Source organism: Myotis davidii, unplaced genomic scaffold (assembly GCF_000327345.1).
Source record: "Myotis davidii unplaced genomic scaffold, ASM32734v1 scaffold962, whole genome shotgun sequence".
NCBI classification, from domain to species: domain Eukaryota; kingdom Metazoa; phylum Chordata; class Mammalia; order Chiroptera; family Vespertilionidae; genus Myotis; species Myotis davidii.
The window spans coordinates 3,010,631-3,029,075 of NW_006295559.1; the positions used below are offsets into that span (position 1 = coordinate 3,010,631).

General features: G+C 37.5%; 1 protein-coding gene across 9 annotated transcripts in view; it reads left to right on the forward strand.

Annotated features, from left to right (window-relative positions):
* The window catches only part of TBC1D5 (TBC1 domain family member 5), a 431,389-nt gene that overhangs the window by 362 nt on the left and 412,582 nt on the right, over window positions 1–18,445 (forward strand). For 8 of the 9 annotated variants that reach the window (XM_015568088.1, XM_015568082.1, XM_015568089.1 and 5 more), the window contains exon 1: window positions 15,813–15,914. The exons of the other annotated variant lie outside the window; for it this stretch is intronic. The gene's annotated coding sequence lies outside the window, so the exon portion shown is untranslated. Of the gene's footprint in view, window positions 1–15,812; window positions 15,915–18,445 lie in introns of those variants that run through there. 9 annotated transcript variants of the gene reach the window in all.

The following is an 18,445-nucleotide window of genomic DNA, read 5'->3' on the forward strand; positions in this document are numbered from 1 at the left end:
TTCGGGTCTGCACGTGACTTTTTCAATGCTAGGATTAAACAGTGTTAGTTCCAGGAACCTGATCTATGTTTTCAAGTTTACATCCTTAAAGGTTTTTTTTTTTTTTTTTTTTTTTTTTTCTGAATGGCTTTCTGGAAAAAGTTTCATTTGTCGACTTTAAATAGGACTGAATCCCAACATTTTAGCATGCAGAGTGCACAGTTTGCGGCCGGTTGAGCTGACATTTCTAGACCCAGTCACGTTTGCACTCTTTGGACAATAAGATAGAGTCTCAATAAAACTATGTATTGTTGGTTTTGTGCCGTTGCACAAAATAATGACTCCAAGCGGGAAGCATTACTGTTGTTGAAAATGGTACAAATCTTTGAATACTTCTTGGTATCAGTGGTAACGAAATTAAAGTATTTGTTATTTCTCATAATGAGCTTTCCTAATTCCGCATCTTGGTTATTTTCAAAATATGTCTCTGAATTCAGATGTGAAATTGAGCATTTTTAATTTTTACAGTAGAGTCATTTATTTGGAACAGTGCTTCTCAAACTTTAATGTGCATAGGTATCCCTTGGGATTCTTGTTTGAAGGTGCCAAATCTGGGTCAGTAGATCTGTGATTCGGCTTGATATTCTGCGTTTCCTATTAGCTTCTAAGTACTGCTGGACAAGGAACCATCCTTGAGTAGCAAGGAGGTGATTAACTTGTGTGCTAAGAAATAAAATGATGTATCAGTGGACAAGTGCCTTTTAATAACTCACCCTGGTGTAGAGGTGACTTGAGAGAAGGGGCAAATAGGATGAACTGAGAAGGGTTTTCGTAGGGAGATCACTTATGCAAAGTGAGCAGGCCAGGTCTGGGGCCCAGGGCCAGGGGTAGCAGCAGAACTGGGGGAGCTGCCCCAACCGGGAAGAGTGCAGGTACCAGGTGTGCTTGCTGAGTGGCGCCTCTATTACCTGGTCTGTGGATTTCCCATGGAAGCTTGCTGTGTTTCTAGCTGAAGGAATTGCTCAGCTCTAGGCAGTCGGGCTTTATCAACATCAATCAGCCTCTGAACGCACTGCTGGGGTGAAAGTTTCTTTAATTGGTGGGAGTATTGAGTGTGCACTCTCTCATTCAAAAGCAGCCTCGGTTGAGTAGGTATTGCCATCCTGAGCCTTGGAAGCAAACTGGCAAAGAGTTAAGGGTCTCCATCTGTTGAGGGTATCCTACCTGGGTTCAGATGTTTTTCTAATGTACTTAAAAAATGTAAAATGAAAAGTTGGTGTCACTCATAACCTCGAATACTTTATGTGTAGAAACATGGTTTTACTTTAAAACAACTTCATGGAAGTGTAACATCCAAACTTTAGTACCATAAATCTTATAGTCATTAATTCTTACTTTACCGTTGTTTCTTTATGTTATTAACTAATATTTATGACGGCACTTTTGAAGTAGTTACTGAGTGCCAGGCACTGTTCGAAGCGCTTAGTAGCTACTTGAACTCATGTCATCCTCACAACAACCTTTTCGCAGTGATCGGCAAACTCGTTAGTCAACAGAGCCAAATATCAACAGTATAACGATCGAAATTTCTTTTGAGAGCCCAATTTTTTAAACTTAAACTATATAGGTAGGTACATTGTTATTAACTTAATTAGGGTCCTCCTAAGGCTTAAGAGGAGCCACACTCAAGGGCCCAAAGAGCCGCATGTGGCTTGTGAGGCGCAGTTTGCCGACCACGGCTTTAAGGAAACACACGCTCAGGTTTGCACGGCTGACACTCAGCTAGGACTCCAGTCAGTCGTCTAACTCTTGAGTTCATGCTTTTAACAGTCTTCTCTATGTTGCCTTTTTAGAAGATAATTTGATGGTATTTTTTTATGTCTTCATTCCTATTGTTGAAAATTATGATCTTTCATTTTAAAATTTAAATTTGTCATCCTTTTTTTATTTTTTAAATTTTATTTTATTGTTTAAAGTATTACAAATAGTAGTACATATGTCTCCTTTTTTCCCCATTCAGACTGTCATCCTTTTAAAAGTTTCCCTTATTATTTCCCCATTTAGAAATGAAGAACTAGTATTAGTTCTTCAGTGTTTGTAATTTTTACTGAATAAGATACTGAAATTTGAAAGAATTATTTTGTTTGTAGTTGTTTGCTGACCAGTCTCTACATTGGTATGTCACTATTAAATGTACAAGTAATATCTGCTTCCCTTTGACCCTGCAGGTTTTCAGTCCTTTATTTCCTACCTATGCCTGTCCTCCACCTTCTCATGAATACTTGGTAGATTCATTTTATTTTTGTTAATCCTAAGAGAGTTTTGGGGGGATTGACAGGGTTGCTGATTTTATTTTGCTAGTAAGGACAATAAAAAAAAAAACACACCTAAGCATTGGTCATCATGATCATATTTTAACACTGCAAAAAAAAAGGACAACCTCAGGATAAAGGATGATATTGTAAGTTGAATAATTTGTAATTCATAAACATATTAATATATGGTGTGTCGCCTACCTCCTTTTTGTCTTAGACCATAGAAGGCTTTGTCTAAGTATCTCTTAACATGGGGAGGTCACTAGAATGGCAGTGTGTGTGCTAGAACTTGAGAAATGAGAGATTGTGGCTGGGTTTAGTTGGGGGAGGGGAAAAAGGTAGGGTGAGGGAGAGTATGGGGGGTGGGAAGGGTCTGTGGGGCTGATTACAGTAGCATTAATTCTCTATTAACTGGGATAACAGTGAGTTTGGGAAGGAAGTCAGTATAACACCAGATCCTGTTGTAAATGTTTTCTCAAAGCTCATACTCTATTTTTGTGATGTCTGTTATACTGTCATGCTGGCCAGTTCCTTAGCCTCACAGTACTTCATTTTTCTATTTTTAAAATGAAGATAAATAATAACTATCTCAGAAAGTTTTTTTTGAGGATTGAGAATATATGTGTATATATACATACATATAGACATATATAGACATATATACATATAATACGTATATCATGCATATGTAAAACTAGAGGCCTGATGCATGGATTCGTTCACCGGTGGGGTCCCTCAGCCTGGCCTGTGACCTCTCGCAATCCGGGACCCCTTGAGGGATGTTGGACTGCCGGTTTTGGAACCAACAATCCGACATCCCCCAAGGGATGCAGTAGTGCATGAAGCGGCAGGTGGCCGGGAGGAGCCCATGCCTGGGCTGGGCGCAGCTCCCGCTCATCCTGGCCCCATGGCGCCTGCCTCCACTGACACTAGGTAGCGCTGCCACGGAGGCATGAGAGGCTCGTGCCACTGCAGCTGCACTTGCCAGCCACGAGCCCAGCATCTGCCCTGTTGGTCAGCTGAGTGGCGCTCCTGCTGTGGGAACGCACTGACCACCAGGGGGCAGCTCCAGCGTTGAGTGTCTGCCGCCTGGAGGTCTGTGTGCACCATAGTGACAGGTCAGCCTGTATTTCGGTCGGCAGGTGGTAATGGTCACTTAGGCTTTTATGTATATAAATGATTATGTAATGTCTGGCACGTGGTTAATCTACCATGGATGCCCTATGGATAATCTTCAGTGTGGTTGATCATAGCCACATAATCAAGACTGATTATATTTGAATGAATCTAATGGAAATTGTACATTTATTTTGGTATAAGACTATGGGATTATAAAACAGAAAGTTTGTACTTTGTGGATGAAATACAAAATTGGTATAGTAATGCTCTTATCTCTTTGGAGAATTAAATATTATTAAATATGGTTTGGCAACTCAGATCTTTCAAAACAAGGAAGTAAGGCTGTAGCGATGCTAAATATGTTTTTGGTGGTTGTTTGAAAGGTTTGGTTTAAAATTTTTCAGGTGTAGTGTTTTGAAGCCTAGAATAAGAAAACCGTTTTTTTTTCTCACAGCTTCTCTGACTGTATAACTTAAACCTTCCTCAGCCAACTCCTCTGCTCTTTAAAATAATCTTTGCATTCTCCAGACCTGGTCTATAGCCCCTTATCTGAAACCCATGGTGGCATACGTGTCTCAGAAGTAAAAAGATGTTATAGTTTACTAGAGGTCTAGTGCACGGATTCATGCACCAGTGGGGTCCCTCGGCCTGGCCTGTGCCCTCTCGCAATCTGGGATCCCTCAGCTGGGCTGAACCAGCAGTCCGACATACCCCGAGGGATGTAGCAGTGCACGAAGTGGCAGACGGCCCGGGGGGAGCCTGAGCCATTCCCGCTCATCCTGACCCACTGCGCCTGCCTCCCACTGCACCTGCCTTTGCTGCTGCTCCGTAGTGCTGCCATGGTGGCGGGAGAGGCTCCCACCACAGCAGCTGCGCTTACCAGGCATGAGCCTGCCTTCTGGCTGAGTGGCGCTCCTGCTGTGGGAGTGCACTGTCCACCAAGGGGTAGCTCCTGCATTGAGCGTCTGTCCCTGGTGGTCAGTGCATGTCATAGCAACCGGTTGATCGGCTGACCAGTCGTAATAGTTGCTTAGGTTTTTATATATAGACATTGTTTGAATGGGATCTCTCTCTCTCTCTCTGTGTGTGTATTTCTACCTGACTTCTGCTAGTGAATAAAGAGCTGCTGATTTTTTTGTGTATTTTGTAACTAGTCACTTTGTGAATCTATTTATTAAGCAGCCTTTGAGTTGATTCTCTTACATTTTCCAGGTTGATAAGCATAACATTGAAGCCAGCCATTTTTATGTAAGGGTCTTTTTCATGATTAATTTTCACTATGGTAGCTGTGCTGGAATGAATTTCTTAATTTCATTGACTCGGAATATGTTTTGATTTGGTATCACTGTGAATTGATGTACTCAGCTCTCAGAAAGTTATTCCACCAAATGAGTTCTGTTATGGACTAAATGTTTCCCCCCAAAATTCATAAGTTAAAATCCTGTTCCCCTTCCCATAGGATGATATTAGGAGGTGAGACTTTTGGGAGATAACTAGGAGTTAACTGAGGGAGTTAACTGAGGGTGGATGAGGTCATGAGGGTGGAGCCCTCATGAATGGGATTAGTTCCCTTATTAACAGTTACCAGAGAACTTGCTTCCTCTCTTTGGTGTGTGAGGATACAACCAGAAGTCTGTGGTCTGCAACCTGGGAGAGGGCATTCAGCCCTCAGAATTGTGAGAAATACATTTCTGTTGTTTAAAAGCTTCTAAGTGTATGATATTTTGTTATAGCAGCAGAAGCTGATTAAAGACAATCTCTAAGCTGAAAAGTTTTGTGATTCCACTTTGTCAAAAGACTCCTGGTAACAGACACAGCTCTCTGGTACTTTAAGTTAAAATAATTGTGGTTGTTTAGCTCTACCTCCCAAGGAATTATTCTGAGATTTTTGCATTTTTATCTCCTGAGAGCTTGAAGATTTTTTCTATGTGGTTTGGCAAAAATTTAAAGATAAGACTGATAGACTACAGAGATCAGATCTGTGCTTGCTTGTTTGCAGTATCAAGTATCATGGTTTTCTTTTTCTGATCAGGTGGTGTAATTAAATTTTGTAATTGTTAGACTGAGTGTAATGGAAACAATTGGGAAGTGAAAAATGGACCAGGGGGCAGTGACTGGCAGAGCATAGGATGGGGAAGTGTCTGGTATGTCAGCTCTTCTTTCTCTGGCCCTCTTTCTACTTTCTGATGATCTTCCCTGGACTTCTTTAACTCTGTCCTTCTAATGATTTTCTGACTTCCTATATATTCTCCAGGTATAACTCTTCTTCTTCTTCTTCTTTTTTTTTTTTAAGAGAATAGCTCCCCTCCGTGCTTTCTACTTTGATCAGCAGAACAGATGCTTTGTGCCTCCCTGGGAAGTGCTCCTGATCAGCGCTTTGAATTTCCTTCCTTCTTGTCACTGAAACTGTCTGCAAAATGCCCGAACCAGTGGCCATTAAGCATCCTACCTTGCAAAGCCTGTGCAAAACAATGATTAAACTTGGGTTTCCTCATAACATAAAGCCACTGCTTTGGAAATGTTAACAAAATGAGAGAGCCAGATACCTTTTAAAGAAAAATTGTCAGAGAATTGTGGAATGGTGGAGGACTCCAGAGGAGATAGTGAGAGATTAGTGTTACAAAGATAGAATAAGCTTCTGAAGAGTCTGTTATCTTAGATCTCCAGCCCTGATTTCTTCCTGAGCTTTAGTTTAGACCCCTGTTATCTGATTGGCTACTGGGTAATTCCACAGTTGAATGGCCTACAGAAAGTTCATCTTCTCTTGCAAAACCTATCCTCCCTCCCAAGTTTATTATTTCAGTGGATGACACTACTATCTCTCTAGTTGTTTAAGCTAGAAACCTGGCAGACACACTTTACTTTTAAAAAAAATCCTTACCCAAGGATAGGTTTTTGCAAAAATATTGGGGGGGGGGGCGAAGAGAGAGAGAGAGAGAGACGTTGATCTGTTGCCTCCCGTATGTGCCCTGTCCGGGGATTGAACCCGCAACCTACGTATGTGCCCTAACCAAGAATCAAATTTGCAACCTCGTATGCGCCCTGTCCGGGGATTGAACCCGCAACCTACATATGTGCCCTAACCAAGAATCAAATTTGCAACCTTTTGGTGTATGGGACACTCCAGCCAACTGAGCCACCTGGCTAGGGTTTTACCTTCTTTTTTAAAAATTTCACTTAAAGGCATTGAGCTCTGTGTATTCTACCTCTTGACCCCATTGTCTTTTTGATCCCTACTCTGGTACATTATCTCTTGATTTGCCAGATTTTCTGTCTCTTGCTAATGTTTCTGTTAGGTTTCTGACTGGTGTACTATAGCCAGGTGATCTTTTTAACCGCTCACCTGATTCTCTTACTCTATAGCTTTGAACCTTTAATATTTTCCGTCACTTCTGTCCCAGTCTTGTATCTCTTTCTTCTACTGCTCCTATACACTGTGATTTATTTTAAAGTACTGAAATCTTTGTGTTTTTGGAACTGCTTATTATTTTTGTTTGTCTCAAGTCTGACATATTCTGTCGCTTGATCTTACTGAATTGCGAGGTCTCAGCTTAAATGCCATATCCAGGAAGCTTCCTTACACCACTAACTCTGAGTTGTGCCGTCCTGTTAGGCCAGATACCCTGTACTATTCCATGACATTAATGTATTATAATTGTCCTTTTACCTAAGAGTCTGTGTCCCACTTTTGACTGGTCTGTGAGTGGCAAGGCCATATACATTATCTTTACTCCTGGTGCTATGCCTATTAAAAGTGGATGTCATACCAGGTACTGAAAATTCAGCAGTGAATAAGAGGGTGTTCCAGTTAGTAACTACTGTGTGATTAATCTCCCCACAATTTAATAGTTTAAGACAACATTAATATTTATTCATACATGATTTTATAATTTGTATAGCAGTTGGTAGGAGTAGTTTATTGGTTTTACTTGGTGTCAGTTCTTTGTTGGTTAGTTACTACTTCCAAGATGGCTGGCAGTTGATTCTGGCTGCTGCCTTGGAGCTCAGTAGGGCTGTTGCTCAGGGCACCTACATGAGGCCTCCTCATATGGGCTGGGCACAACTGGTGGGTTCTGAGGGGGAGTGTCCCAAGAAGAAGCATTCTAAGAGTAGGAAGTGGAAGCAGCCAGTCCTGTTAACGATTATGCTTGGAACCGATGAGCATCACTTCTGCTGTCTTCTAATGGTTGAACAGTCAGTCCAGATTTGATGGGAGGAGAATTAAACTCCATCTCCTGATGGAGAAAGTGGCAAAGAACTTGTGACTGTTTAATCCACTAAACAGACCTAAAAAACAAACAAAATAAAACTATAAAAGTTGTTAGATGAGTTACTTTCTGTCTATATCTTCAACCTCCAAGAATCATGATCATATATCATTAATTTAAAAATAGTCAAAGTACTACTTATAGTGAAACATTTTAAAATAAATTTTACTCTCAATCTTCTTAAATAATTACTATTTTCTGTTATTCATATAGTTTCTTAATTTTTAAGTTTTAAATACACATATAGCTTCTAATTTCAGTCAGTTCTGTTTCTGTTTAAAAATTTTACCTTTCCTAAATCCTCATGCACTGATGTTATTACTCTGTAAATTTCTAGAAGTGGGATTGTATCAGAGGTATGTATAATTTAGATTTTGATACTTATTGTTAAGCTGCCTAATAGATAATATTCATTTATACCCAAACTTTTAGTGCATGGTATAAATTACATTTGCCCATAGCCTTGCTACCAAGGAAGTATTGCAAATCATTGTTTTTGGTTAAACTATTGGTAAAAATTGACAGATTGCTTTTATTATTTCTTCAATGCCTATTTAAGTCCTTTGTCTAATTTTGGGGAAGTTTTTTTCTTATTGATTTCTCAAGCGCTCTTTGCCTATCATATAGGGCCAGTATTCCTAATTTTATTTTTAAATTCTTCTTATACATTTTAAAAATTATTGTGAAGACTTGTTCAATTTTTATGTACCTCTTTATCTTTATGATTTTGTTTCTTGGCAAAAACAAGATTAAACTCAGTTCTCTCTTATTTGTCTTGTTTTACCACTCTGGCCAATCTTTCAGTAGTTTGAAATACAGACTTTGTATTCATACATATTGCAGATGGGGTAAAATAATCACAGGCCAAGAAATTTTATAGCAATAATACAGGCTGTGTTTTGGGGAATTAATTTCAGAATCTTACTCATCTCTTAATAGTCTTACAACACAATGGAATTGATCTGTTTTGGGATTTGGAAAAATTCTATCTTCGACAGTGAATCATGTTGAATAAAGGCAAATTGCTGTCAGTGTTAGACTTGCAAAAAATGAAAGAAACCTTTTAAAATTGAAAACAGTAGAATATGGTCAGCTAGGTTATATGGACAAAACACTTACCTGAAAAGAATAAGAAATGTTAAAATAATTTTTTTTTCTCCTTAAGAGCTAATGTGATAGTAAGAAATTACCAGGCCAAAATCTACATGAAAACAGGAATTCAGAGAAGTAAGCAGAATATTAAAAAACTGCTTTCCTCTGAGGATATTTGTCACATTTTAGGGAACTTTGCCTTTGTTTTGAAAACCTCACAAGGCACATATTTGTATAGAAATTAACGCCCAGAAACACCCAAGGAGTTGAGTCTGATAGGAAATACCTTTCCTATGAAATTGGAACTCCAAAGAGCAATGCCCGTAGAGTATGCGCAAACCAAGATTGAAACCCTTCCTATGCTCTTGCTTATAGGAACCTGCATGAATAGTTGCTTTGGACATGAAAAAAATACCTATTCCTAATCAGGCTTTCCCCTCTTGACTTGTGGCTCAAATTTAGCATTACCTGTTAGTCCAAAAAAAGCCTCCGGTTGTGAATTTAAAATGGTTTTAGGTACTTGGCAGAAACAAATGAAAGTCCTTTCAGGTAGGACACATTTTTATCTTAGGTTCTAGGAATTCCCACAAATAATCTTCCAAAGAATTAGTTCATGGTAAAATATAACCAAGCATGTGAGGTAACAAGACACTATGAGTAGTAAGAAGCAACAGGAATAATAGATGGACATAGACCCCTAAAACTTCATTCAGATTTTGGAATTATCAGACAAAGATTACTGGTAAAAAACAACTATTTTTTATGGTTACAAAAAGATGAAAAATATCTGCAGAGAATAGGAAGCTAAACAGATTTGAAAAAGACCTGAATAAAACTAGAATTAAAAAATACAATAACTAAAATGAAAAACTCAGTGGTTATAGTTAATGGTAGATAAAATACAGCTGAAAAGAATTAATGAACTGGACATAGGAAAGAAGACATTATCCAGAATGTAGCACAAAAAGACAAGGAAATGTATAAAAAGAAAGACATTAAGATATATAGAACATAAAATGAGAAAGCCTGAGAGTATTTCATCAGTTTTCTAATTGTAGAAGTAAGAAATAATAAGAAAGGAGGCACTGTTTGGAGAAGTAATACCTGAGAATTTCTTAAAGCTGATGAAAAATACCAGTCCATGAATTTAAGAAATTCAGAGACCCACGAACAGAATATTTAAAAGGAAATTCACATCTAGATACACATCATAGTAACATGGAGAGCACCAGCAACAAGAAGAATATCTTAAAAATCGGCAGAGAACAAAAGACAGATTACCTAAACATTGCAGTTATACTGATAGCTGACTGCTCTAGGAACAGTAATGGAAGCCAGAAAACAGTGGTTTCATAATCTCACTGGGCTGGGGAAAAAATTGCCAGCTTAATATTTTCTACCCAGTGAAAATACATTTCAAGAATAATGGTGAAATAACAACATTTTCAGGCAGAATTGTAAAATATTATTCTCTGATTGTAAATGTATAGGTTGATATACTTTCTGATTTGTTCTAGTATTTAGAATGAAGGATTCTAATTAATATAACAAAGCAAATCTTAGCTTCACAGAGTTATTCTCTTCTTAGAAAATTGTTGTGTTTATACTTAGTAAACAGAGATACAGTTGTACTGATATATGACTCCAAGTTTTGGATCTTTGTTCAGAATCTTCAGTGTTGTAGGGCATATTTTATGGTGATTAATGCATGCCTTTAAGTCTTGCTCTATCAGTGATGTAATTTTTAATATTTGTATTTGAAATATTAAAAGTCAAGCCAAGAAGAATTTGGAGAAAATTGTGTCTTGGTATTTGCAAAAATAACTCCTGGAGATGACTTTATTCTCATCCCCCAGTCCTCAGTACAAATTTCTATGGGAAAAATAGTGGGGAAATTTCTTTTTTTAACCCATTAATGGTAGTCTAGAATGATGTAAGAGCAAACAGATCTTAAAGTTGGTTAGATGGACCTGGGTTAAAATCTGGCTCTATCATTTAGTAATTCAGTCTTGGTCATGTGACTTAACCCTTTCAGATACTTAGTTTCTCAACTGTAAAATAGGAATAAGACTACTTACCAGGTATCATGGGAAATAGAGTAATGTTTGTAAAAAGCAGTGAGTGCGGTCTGTGGCTATTACTGGATTTCTGGGTAACACAGAAAAATGAATTGAATCTGGGCAGGAATTTGAAATTGTTACTTTTTTAAAAAATATATTTTATTGATTTTTTACAGAGAGGAAGGGAGAGGGATAGAGAGTTAGAAACATCAGTGAGAGAGAAACATCAATCAGCTGCCTCTTGCACACGCCCCCACTGGGGATGTGCCCGCAACCAAGGTACACGCCCTTGACCAGAATCGAACCTGGGACCCTTAAGTCTGCAGGCCGATGCTCTTTCCACTGAGCCAAACCGGTCAGGGCAGAAACTGTTACTTTTAATGTTGAAGAGTTATAGATACTTATAATAATGATAAACTTTTTGACTTTAAGACATTGTCAGAATGTGACTTGTTGCCTTGGTGGTTAATTTTGCATTAGGTCATCTGTGTATTCTGTGTATAGGTTACATAGCTTCGCATTCTTCAGAAAGTTAAAAAAATTGTCAGCCACCACCACCACCACCACCACCACACACACACACACACACACACACACACACACACACACACACACACACACACTATTTCTATCTCCTGAAATTGAAGTTTATGATGACAGTTAATATTCTACACCTGAATACTTTAGGAATTTAATTCAGGAAATGGTTATAAAGTATAAACTTAAAACTTTATTCTTTCGTTTTCAGAAGTTAAATATATTTGTTGACGTCCAATAATTTAAATTATGAGCTATCAGAGCACTCTATTGCTATTTGAATCAAAGATACTAATATCTGTAAAGTATTTAGACATTTTCTTTTCTCTACTTTTTGTTGTTTGTAGTCAAGACATGAATTAGAATCTTTTATGAAGTAGAAATACTTGTACACCTTACAAGTTATTAGTTTGTTATTCTTTATTTAAAATCCAGATATTTACCTCATTTAATAATGATAACTATGTGGAATATGTTAGCTGATTGCATGTTTTAAACCACACTTCTTATTATCATAGCAAAATTTAAAAAATCTATAATGATAAAAGTGTAATATGCTAATTAGACTTGACGTCCTTTTGGACATCCTTCCTTCCGGACAAAGCTGCAGTGGGTGGGGGCTGCGGCAGAAGTGGCAGAGGCCCTAGGCCATGGCAGCGGCGGGTGGTGGCTGTGGACGGGGACCGGGGCCAAGACCCTTGAACGAATTTCGTGCATTGGGCCTCTAGTTATATAATGAAGACAATTCAGTAATTTATAACTTTGCAACTTGACATCATTTTTATTTATTTAATTTATATTTTTTAAAGTTTTAATCCTCACCTGAGGATAGGTTTCTTGATTTTAGAGAGAGGAAGAGAGTGAGAGAGAAAGAGAAATAGCAGTGTGAGAGAGAAACATCTATTGGTTGCTTCCCTGGACCAGGGATCAAAACTACAGCCTAGGTATGTGCCCTGACTGGAATTGAACTTGCAACCTTTCGCTGCATGCGACCACACTCCAAACAACTGAGCCATTCAGGCAAGGCTTGACATCATTTTTAGAATGTTGGTTATAATAATAAGTTGTATTTGTAGCTTTTGAGTTTATTCAGGTTATAGAGACAACTACTGAAAACAAATCAGGCATTTCAGATCTTTCAGGAAGTTCCTTGATCTCCAATCAAATACCTTAAAAATAATTTGGGTAAAAATAGTGACACAAGTTTGTCTAAATACATACATGCACAAATGCTTCCTATTAAGCATCTTGTTACAATTTTCTTGATTTACTTCAGACATACCTGTTATGCAGAAATTGAGCAGTAGCAATTTTTTATGCAGTTAGGTCATAGGATATTGGTATCTATGAATTAGAATCTTTTATGAAGTAGAAATACTTGTACACCTTACAAATTATTAGTTTGTTATTCTTTATTTAAAATCCAGATATTTACCTCATTTAATAATGATAACTATGTGGAATATGTTAGCTGATTGCATGTTTTAAACCACACTTCTTATTATCATAGCAAAATTTAAAAAATCTATAATGATAAAAGTGTAATATGCTAATTAGACTTGACGTCCTTTTGGACATCCTTCCTTCCGGACAAAGCTGCAGTGGGTGGGGGCTGCGGCAGAAGTGGCAGAGGCCCTAGGCCATGGCAGCGGCAGGTGGTGGCTGTGGGCGGGGACCGGGGCCAAGACCCTTGAACGAATTTCGTGCATTGGGCCTCTAGTTATATAATGAAGACAATTCAGTAATTTATAACTTTGCAACTTGACATCATTTTTATTTATTTAATTTATATTTTTTAAAGTCTTATAAATTTGTTTTAGAGAGAGGAAGACTGAAAACAGGCATTTCAGATCTTTCAGGAAGTTCCTTGATCTCCAATCAAATACCTTAAAAATAATTTGGGTAAAAGTAGTGACACAAGTTTGTCTAAATACATACATGCACAAATGCTTCCTATTAAGCATCTTGTTACAATTTTCTTGATTTACTTCAGACATACCTGTTATGCAGAAATTGAGCAGTAGCAATTTTTTATGCAGTTAGGTCATAGGATATTGGTATCTATACTGCACTGCTTTTGATCTTGGAAGTAATCCTTTGTAATCACAAACTTTAAAGAACATTAAGATTAAACTTTCTAAGTTGATATATTTGCCTTAGTAAAGAAACCCACATAGACATTTTTTTCTTGTTTACGTTTGACTTTGTATTTTATATTTTGAGCTTTAGTTTATATTTCACAAGCTGGTAATTTCTTTTTAACTAGTGGTTGTACTATCAGAAAAATTATAGGTTAAAGTGGAATGAGCCTGTTTTTCTTTTTATCTTTAAATTTTGTATATTTTCTGTTATTTCATGATATCAAACTCTATGTGAATCAAAGTCATTCCTTATAGGAATAGAAATTATTATAGTCTGTTTATTAGGGTTTATTGATAAATTTCTTCCATGCTCTAGTTTGACTTTTTTGCAGAACCAAAGATTTTTAGATACAGTCATATCTTCACATCCTATAACAGTATTAAAAACCCTGATAAGGTTAAAACAAAAGCAACCTAGTTTTTTTCTTAATATATGAATGCATGTACCGACCGAGCTGTGATGTAAGGTGTATTATTTCATTGGAGCGGGCTTTTTTTTTTTTTTTTTTAATGGACTAGTATAGAGGATATTGTTAACCACATAGCAGGTAGAAAACAAATGTCAAATTTGCACAAAGGGGCTAGGATAATAATTCACTTTCCACTGAGTTTTCAGACAATAATCAGACAACTAGGCGGAATAATCAATAAACAAGATCTGATAGGGCTATTCTATCAGTATATGATAATAAGCCATGTACAAAGTGAGGGGAGTGGGTTGGATGTGTCTTGGAGATGCTAATCTCATTTTAGAGCTTTTGAATCAGTGAGAAATGTTTATTAATTGGTAATTACTTACAAGCTTTTGAGATAGGTCCTTGTAATTGGTTTATTTGCAGAGGTTGACATAATAGGTACTAAGTAAAGTTCTTTTTATACTTACACAAATATTTATGCAAAAATGTGTGTGTTTGATAATAATTACTATTTAAAATACTGGCTAAAGATTGTCTTGTTCTTTTAACCTTTGTATTTTTTTAAAGTAATTCTCTGGTTCATCGTTAGCTTAAAATCACTCACAGGAACATTGCTTCAGAGACAACAAGAAAGAACCAGATAAAACTGAACCCAAATCTTACTTCTGCTGTTTGCTAGTTAGGTTGATTGCTTGGAAAAACTATGTAACCTTTTTGGATTTCCATTTCCTTACTGTGAAGTTTTAAGTAAATAAACTGCCTAGCAGTGTGTAGTTGCTCAGGAAATGCTTGTCCTTACTAAACTCACGCCCTTCTTTCTTTACATATCTGTCTTTCAAGTCTGTAATCTTAAATTGACCTTTTGCTTTAGTTTTGGGATCATTGTCTAATGGTATTTTTCTGTGATCAAGAACAACTAGCCTGACTGGTGTGGCTCAGTGGTTGAGCTTTGACCTATGAACCAGGAGGTCATGTTTCGATTCCCAGTCAGGGCATATGTGCGGTTTGCAGGCCCTGTCCCCATTGTGGGGCGTGCAGGAGGCAACCGATCAATGATTCTCTCTCATCATTGATGTTTCTATCCCTCTCTCTCCCACTCTGAAATCAATACAAAAATATTAAAAAAGAACGACTAATTCAGTGGCTAAGAAATACTGTTCATTCAGAAATTAAAAACAGCTAATAGATATTTTTTCTGCTCTGGAATGTTTCATTTTCTGAAATATTTTATGGATGGTGAGTGATTGATGAATTATTTTATTAGACTAATTTATTGAAGGAATTTCATGTAATGATTACAGGAAAGGGGAGTTGAAAAGTCCTGTGATAATCAGTTGTTAACACTGAACTGTTTATAAATTGTGCCCTTATTCCTTATGTTTAAAGTAATTCTTTTGAACTTTAACATTTTATGACCTTTTAAAAAATTTATGAAATAATATTAATGGTTAATGGTATATTTTTTAACTGATTAGTGTAGTTGGATTTGTCTTGAAAAAGGACTGAATTTTGTGGATTTGAATAAGTCAGTGACAGGAGGTCTTAAACATTTTTTTTCCCTTTGAACAGATGTCTTGGCCTACAGTGACTCCAACTCCCATAATCCTTCCAATTTCCCCCTCTACTAAATAAGTTTTTAAAAAATGACATTTTTATTATAAGTGATTGACTTAATTCAGGCAAACATTGCAGCTGAGGAAAGACTTCATTGCATTGAGGAACACTTTGGTATGAATAAAATTTTATATTCTTTATTTTTACAAATTTAATGTATGGTTCTTTCCTCCATCCCTTTATCTGTATTCAGAACAATATTTTTTGTGTAATAAGCTTTTTCCAAGATTAAAAGTTTTTATACTATAGTATGCTGGGGTGTGTCTATTTTAAATGGCAGTGAAAAACAGAATCAACCTGGATCCATCCAGAAGACAGTAACCACAGTAGGACTTGTATCAGAGGAAAGTTAATCCAGGAACTGGTTGCACAGGTAATTGCTGAGAAGCTAACTGGACTATGAGACAAACCAAATATTAGTAATGATACCATTAGGGCTGGGGGAAGATGAGAAAAGCTGGTATCACCAGAGTACAAAAGCCAGGGCTGAGAGTGGGAGGGGAGCTAGAGCCATAGTTGAGACTTCATGGTGGGGTCTGGGACCTCAGAGGGCAGGACTCCTGGAGGGAAATGGAGTTATAAATCTTCTACCAAGAATGTGTCAGGAAGTAGGAAGAGTGAAGAGAAATACTTTGGTTTGTCCCTCTTCTGCCTTCTATCACCCCTGAGTGCCTCCCCACCAGCCAAATCTTCCTGGAAGCCAGAGGGCAAGGTTGCTTGGAAATTGCAGTTACCTATGATAAGCCCGGAAAATGCATCTGAAAACATTTAGTCGACTAGCTCAACAACTATGTTGCTAGTGTGTAATCCTATATAGCAGTGTTTCTCAACATGTGGGTCGCGACCCCTTTGGGGGTCGAATCACCCTTTCACAGGGGTCGCCTAAGACCATCGGAAAACACATATGTAATTACATACTGTTTTTGTGATTAATCACTATGCTTTAATTATGTTCAATTTGTAACAATGAAATTGGGGGTCACCACAACATGAGGAACTGTATTAAAGGGTCGTGGCATTAGGAAGGTTGAGAACCACTGCTATATAATAAAAGGCTAATGTGCAAATTGTCCCCTTGGGAGTTTGACTGGGAGTTCAACCACTCGCTATGACGTGTGCTTGCTACCAGGGGGCGGCGTGGAACGAGGGAAGGCCCTGGCTGGCATCCGGAAGCCTGGGGATGGAAGGCCCCAATCGGCCGATTGCTGGCCAGGCCTAGGGACCCTACCTGTGCACGAATTTCGTGCACTGGGTCTCTAGTATTAATTAATATACCTGTTCACTTGTGTAGCATTAGCCAGAAAGAAGACTTCTCTTGAAATACTCCCAAACAAATAAATAAACAATCAAAAAAGCCTCTTGATTCTTCTTTTTGCACAATGGATACTCCTTAAAAACCAATATTAAAATCAGCATCTCAGTTCAGTTAAAACATTTACTGAGTGGCACTATATTAGGTAAATGACTACAGAGTTGAAAACACTTGGTTTTTTTGGTCTTGTGATATGGTCTATTGGAAGACTATATTATTTTTTTTTTTAAAGGACTCTCAGTTTTAAAATTTTAATAGAATGTGTGATAAGTTAGAGATGGGGACATGTTTTTGTAGGAACTCAAGAAAGGAGCAGTTAACCCAGTCTTGTAGTTGATGGAATACTTTCAGGAGTTGGAAAATGTGAGCTAAGCTTTAAAAGATTGATAAAGAGAAGTGGAAGGGGCAATTCTGGAAGGAAAAGCTTGAGCAAAGGTTCAAAAACCTAAAAGAGCTTAAAGCATGTATAAGAAATTTTAATCACTATTGCTGGAGCTGGAGCATCAAGTTTGGCTCATTAAATGGGCCTGGGAGCCAGGAAGAGGCCAGGTTATTTTTCTTCGCAAACTTATGGGGAGTTATTGAAGGTGTAGTGGAGTGGCCTGATTGCTTTTGTTTCGGCTGTGCTTTTCCATAAATGTGGAAGATGAGGGTGCTGTCTAGAGGTAGGAGACCTATTAAGAGGATATTAGACTAGTCCAGGTAATAGAGGATAGACATAAGCTTTCAGAGTGTCTTTATGTCTTAGAGTCATTCATTTCATCTAAGTGCCTTCTATCCATGCCGCACTTTGATGCTATTTCGTTTTCACATTACACATGCCTCTCTCTATATTGTTGCTTGTTCTCGGAGAATCCCTCTTCTAGGGTCAGAGACCACGCTCTCCAGAAGCAGGCATGGGAATCGGCCGTTATCTAGTGCGCTCGGGAGTGCTGGCAGGGTGCTTTGCTCTCCTGCAGCCAGTGACTGCTATGTTCCTGAAATGTCATGGGGTGCAGTCATTTCCTGTAGAAATTTCCTGGAGAAAAATTTCCTGTATTCCTTAATGTAGTTTCTGATATTGAAGAGTGACAGATTTGCAGTGTGACATTTAATTTTAGTAAATATATCTTTTAAAATACCAAAATCCTGCATTTGAATAAGATTCACTTTACACATTGATTTTAATGTATATTTCTAATTTATTCTGATAATAAATGTGAGATTGATGTTATTATTAGTGCTATTTTCTTTCTTTCTTTACAAAATCTCATCTGGGTTGTCTTACTCATTCTCTAGTGGGATTTCTACTGTATCATAAATGAGCAAGACAGAGTTTTTGTCCTTAAGGAGCCTCTGCTCTACAGACATTAAGTCATAATCCAAGGCCTAAGAAATAAGTTAAAGAGAGACACAAACACTATATTGAGGGAATGTAGAGGAAGAAGATATTTACTATATTTTACTCAAAGGCATATATTTTTTACTCTTTTCAATGTTTCTAAAATTGGCACATGTCTTACAATTTGATGGCATCTTAGACTTGAGGAAAATTATATTTTGAGAGAATAATAAAGGAGCGTAGCTCCCCGAGGATGAGGAATTTAGTTAAG